Source organism: Podarcis vaucheri (genome assembly GCF_965113315.1).
Source record: "Podarcis vaucheri genome assembly, chromosome: 7".
In the NCBI taxonomy this organism is placed as follows: Eukaryota; Metazoa; Chordata; class Lepidosauria; order Squamata; family Lacertidae; genus Podarcis; species Podarcis vaucheri.
The window spans coordinates 37062229-37067919 of NC_138765.1; positions in this window are offsets into that span (position 1 = coordinate 37062229).

Genomic DNA, 5691 nt, shown 5'->3' on the forward strand with positions numbered 1-5691 from the left:
TTGGAGGTTGTAAACAGAGGCTGGATGGCAACCTGTCAGTATTCAGTAGCTCATCTTCTGTTCAGGCAACCCGCCTCCTCCTCCCTGCAGCGAGCGGGTCGGAGTTCCCTGCGCCTTAACTTCAACTGCCTCCCTTTCTTGCCGCAACTGATCATTTCAATGTTGTGCTTGATGGGCTGGAGTTAGAAGAGGAATTTGGACTCTGCTAATCACAGAGCGTAGAATATGAATTTAAGAGCTTCCCACCTCGCAGCACGAGGCATCAGTTATGATTGCAGAGGCAGGGGGAGGCAGGGGAGGGTCTCTAGCTCAGCAGCAGAGCAGCTGCTTCACATGCAGAAGACCCTCCAGTTCATTCTCCGGCAGCATCTCCAATTAAAAAGATAGCAGATAGCGGGGGGCAAAGAGTCCCACCCATCTCTGTCCAAGGCCTTGGAGACGCGCTGCCAGTCCGAGTGGGCAAAACAGGGCTACATGGACAACGGCTGCCGCCTGCGTGGTGAAGACCAGCAACAGTTCTCATTGCCAGCTGGAATTTGTAGTTCAAACCATCTGGAGGGCACCTGGTTTGGGGAGCTTGTGCCCACTGAATAAACAGAGGGGCAGTGCAGTGTAGTGGCTGGATTGTGACCTGGAAGACCAGGGTTCAAATCCCCACTTGGTCATGAATCTCATTTGAGGGCCAGGGACAGCCTCTCAGCCTAACCCTCACAGGGCTGTTGTGAGGATAAAATGGGGGAGAGCGGAGATACATGTACGCCACTTTTTGCTCCTTTGAGAAAAAAAGGTGGTGTATAGACACAATAAACAAACAAACAAACAAAAAACATAAACAAGTGAAAAACCGAGCAGGAAGTTTCAAAGAAAGACGTGACCCCTTTGCAGAATTCATTCTGTATATAGAACTAAATTAAGTAGGCGGGGATTTTGATCTCCTGCTCCACCCCGATCGCTGAATGCTTACCAATGTGCAGGTGTCAGGGAGGGAGGGCGATACCAGGATCCCAGCCTCCCCATGCCTGTGATTCATTCTAGGTGCAGCTAATCGCTCAAAGGGACTGGCGTGAGCTGCATGACAATGAAATGGCACAAACTCCCAGAATGGTAAAGATGAAATTCTGTGTCTGGGGTGGGCTTCTGATTCCTCACTGCAGACTTCAGCACCACAGAAATTCACAAGGACCATTGTGCTCTGTGAGGAGATGTGGCAAAGAGCAGAAATGGCCCTGGGGTGGATGGAGCCATGCTGGAAGATCCCAGTAAAAATCTGGGGTGTGTGCCAGACTCTTGAGCTTCAAAGCTCTTTTGCGGTTGCTTGTTCTCCTCCTCCTCCTCTCTGCAACACTCTTTGCCATAGATGGCAGCATCTGACAGCTCTGGAAATCTCTGCCTCTTCTTGTCAGAGGAGCAACAGGCTGTGGAGAAAGAGTTGCAGAGAAAACATGAAGCAACAGAGAAGCCAAACACTGTGATGGGCAGCAGCAGGAGGACAGGTGGCTGAAAACCGGCCAGGTGGCAGCTCTGGGCCAAAAGCACAGAAGGAAAGCGGTGTGTTTGGGCACAGCAGTTGCTTATTTATTATACTTTCCTCCCCCTTTTCTCATGTTGGTTCTCCCTACATCCCATTAGAACCTCAAAACAACCCTGTGAGGTATGTCAGGCTGGGGGAAAGTCATCAGTCCATGGTGAGCTTCGTGGCTGAGCAAGGATTTGAACCTGGATCTTGCTGGTCTTAGACTTGAGCACAAAAGCCCTCTCCTCTCCTGTGGTTTCCAGCAACTGGTATTCAGAAGCATTGCTGCCACCAGCTGTGGAGGCAGAGCATAGCCACCTATGGCTAGTAGCCCTCACAGTCCTCATCACCAACACACAGCCAACAGCCTCTGTGCCTTATCTTCTTCTCCCTCCTCAGCTCTTTGTTCACCTGTCAGCTAGCTTATTTGACAACCTGTCATTAAATAGAATTGTGTAACAAGTATGGAAGGAATTTTTCTGCAGTTGTACTTTGGAAGATGCAGGCAGATTTCCTAGCTGGTGGCAACATTTAATATCTTTTGTGCTCCTGTTTCCATGGTCCGTTGGCTGGATTTTTATAAAATTGGGTTTGCTGGATGGGACTCCTCTCCTTTTGTAAAGGCCATTGCAAAAAGCCTCCCTCGTTTTTTCCCTGCGGGAAAAAATGAAGCCGGGCCCTTTGGTACCTGGTGCAATACTGAGGGAAGGCACAAAAGCCACTAGGTGGGGTCTTGGATGAAAAATTTAGCTTTCTGACAATCAAAGGTTTCATTGAACAGCAGCAGCAGCAGCAGCAGCAAACCCTGTCAGAAGCCAAAAGAGTTGTGGGATGGCATTTCAAGTGGTCAGATGCCCTCAGCACTCACTTCCCTTTTTGCCCCACTCCCAGCAGAGTTAATTGTGCAAAAATTCAGAATAAAGCAGATGCTGCAGAATAAGAGAAATTGTGCACAATTGTTTTAATGCACGTAATTAACAGTTGGGGTGGGTAGGTTCCTCAAATTCAGTTTCTCATTTTTTTCCTGTCTTGAATTCAGTTCAGCATAGTTAGTGAGGTTTTTTTTTGGTTTTTTTTTAAAAATAAAGGTTCTTGTGAACATTCATCAGCATTTTAGTGTAGATTTCTCCTGAGGCCTACATTTTACGCACATTTTTGCAGGCGCTTCCCTCTAATTTAATGCATCTTTCAGGTTTTTCATGCACACTTTCCCCTCATGTATGCATTTTGCTTGGGGAGTTGTGTCACAAAATTCAGAGAGATGAAACTTTTGAAGGAAAGACAGATTGCCACATCCAGTTTTTCTTCTTGCAGGGTTTTGATACTTCTTTTTTGACACCCATACACCCAAACACTGCACCTGAGTCAAGCCCTGTGAACTCTCAGGAAGTGGCATATGGGTGTTGATTCCCCAGCCCTTTTAGTAGGAGATTGAGCTCAGGGTCATGAGAGTTTTGTCTTGGGACTGGGCAGAGGCGCAAAATTTGGCAAACGTTTGGAATGTGAATTCAAAATTAGGATTTCTCTTTTTTAAAAAAATGTATTACAACTCTGAGAGCTACGTAGTTTGAAAAGGCAGATTTTTTAAAAAGCCTCTTAAGGCATCAGCAAGACCACACTAAATGCATTTCCCCCCAGTCTCCCTTCAACCCAGTATCCAACATTCATGCATAGGTGGAGAAACTGAGATGGGAGGAAGCAATACAATTAGGAAAACATAAAGTTGAGTTTTGCAAGCAGATTGGACCTCTGATATGCATTTAGAATACACACAGGTGTTATATGCTGACAAGGCCTCACTTCTGTGAGGAATCATGGGGCAAATTTCTGCATACCCATCAACTGCCCCAGAAAAAAAATGGGACACCCCAGGGGTATTTTTTGTGGGAGGACAGTGGCCAAAATGGCTACCACAATCTTGCACAATTTTGGGCAGCACTTTTTGGGGGCATGGTCCCCAAAAACACATGTTTTGGGATGTTGTGCTGGAAAAAGTGTTTTTTAGGGGGGCAGGCGTGATCTCGTGCAGGTCACGTGACTCACACAGGAGTGAGGACCCAGAAGATGGCGTCCTGGATTTGGGCCACATCGTGTTGGAAAGTAGGCATTCTGCACTAACTGGACTTTATAGATGAGGCATAAGAGAAGCCGCACACAAAGTGCTGACAATATTTCTCTCACCTATGATGAAGATGGGGGAGTGGTTTTCCAGATACCTTCCAAATAAAACTCTTCTTAAAGAGAAAGAGAGAGAGAGAGAGAGAGAGAGAGAGAGAAAGAAACTTGGTACTTCCCAAAGTGTCTGTGTTTTAGCTTGGCAACCTCCTCCACCAGCTGCCCTCTGAATTGACACACACAGTTTACTGCCTCCGCTTTGTCCCCTCCTGCAGGCCTAGTGAAATGGCAGAGGGGGATCTTTAATCTCTCGCGGCACTGTGCGGAGTTTCCTGCCTTCAAAGCCCTCAAAGGAACCCTTGACTTCTCCTCTGTGTGAGAGGAGAGCGCTACCTTGCTGAACAGGTGCCCCCCCTGCTTCCTGCCACCGCTTGGTCTCACTTCTTTTAATCATAACATGAAGGACAATGCAGCGTGTGCTTCTCCCTCTTGAACACCGTTTGATCCGGCGACCTTGAAACCGGGCCTGGAAATAATTACCGAGCAACAACTCTGCTTTACATATGGCATCAAAAGGGAGGGTGTCAAACACACGGAGTCTTTTATTTGGGGCAATGGAGAAAATACTAATCCACAAAGAAGAATTCCAGAGGCATCCACTTATCAGCTGGTTTACTGCTTGGCTGAAACATTTCTATCCCACCTTGCTGCTGTGTGGTGGGTTAATAGAGACCATAGGGCACAAACCAATGGATTCCAATGACAAGAAAGGAGATTCCGACTAAACATTAGGAAGAACTTTCTGGGGGTAAGAGCTGTTTGAGGGTGGAGCAGATTCCCTCGGAAGATGGTGGACTCTCCATCGTTGGAGAATTTTAAGCAGAGGTTGGATGGCCATCTCTCATGGATGCTTCAGTTGAAATTCCTGCATTGCAGGGGGTTGGCACTAGATGACCCGCAGGACCCTTCCAACTCTACAATTCTGTTGTTGTTGTTTAGTCGTTTAGTCATGTCGGACTCCTCATGACCCCATGGACCAGAGCATGCCAGACACGCCTGTCTTCCATTGCCTCCCGCAGTCTGGTCAAACTTATGCTGGTAGCTTCGAGAACACTGTCCAACCATCTCGTCCTCTGTCGTCCCCTTCTCCTTGTGCCCTCCATCTTTCCCAACATCAGGGTCTTTTCCAGGGAGTCTTTTCTACGATTCTTTAAACTGACTGCCCTGCTAAGAAACCACTGCTTGTTGCATAGGATTGGGCAGCATATCCCAGGGGTGCATCCTCAGTCCATAGAGGTTTATGCTAGCCAAGCCTTCTGGCCTCTTCAGTCACCTCCAACTTTCCACTGTAGCTGCACAATGCAGAGGACATTGGAGGAAACTCACACAGCCTAGTGGTTAAGAGTGTTGGGTGAGGGTTGGGAAGAGCCACGCTCACATCCCTGCTCAGGCACAATGCTCCCTGGGCCATCTCTTTCGGCCCAGTACCTACCTCATAGGGTTGTTGTGAGGATCCGTTAAGGGGCACATGGAGACCCAGGCATGCCATCTTCTGCTCCTTGGAAGGAAGATGGGATATAATGCAGTTAACAAAGAAGGAAGGTCAGGAGTTGAGGCACTGCTGTTTCTTAGGGATGCTTGGCTTCCAGGAGAAGCCCCCACGAGGGGTTTCCCCAGCATGAAAACTGCCCTCTTTAGGCAGATGCTTGTTAGGCAAGGCTTGAAATGGGTTATCTGAAGGATTTCCCTCACCGCCACCCCCACCGCTCCGCGATTCAACAAATTTGTGTCTATGATTTGGCATTTATTAAGTTAGCGCACTTGGCATGTGGCAGATGTAACCCATCTTATTACTGCCAGGTGATTGGCATTCCCAGGAAGAGGAAATGACAGAGCAGTATAACTCCTGAATCGCATTTGGAGCCTCCATCCGGCAAGAGGGATCAGCGAGATTTACACTGCGAGGGTTTCTGGAAGGGGAACTTCCTGGCCGTTTGAGTGGCAGGTCCACAGACATGCACCTTGCCTGTTCGGTGTCTGTGCGGTTTTCTCGGACCTCACTT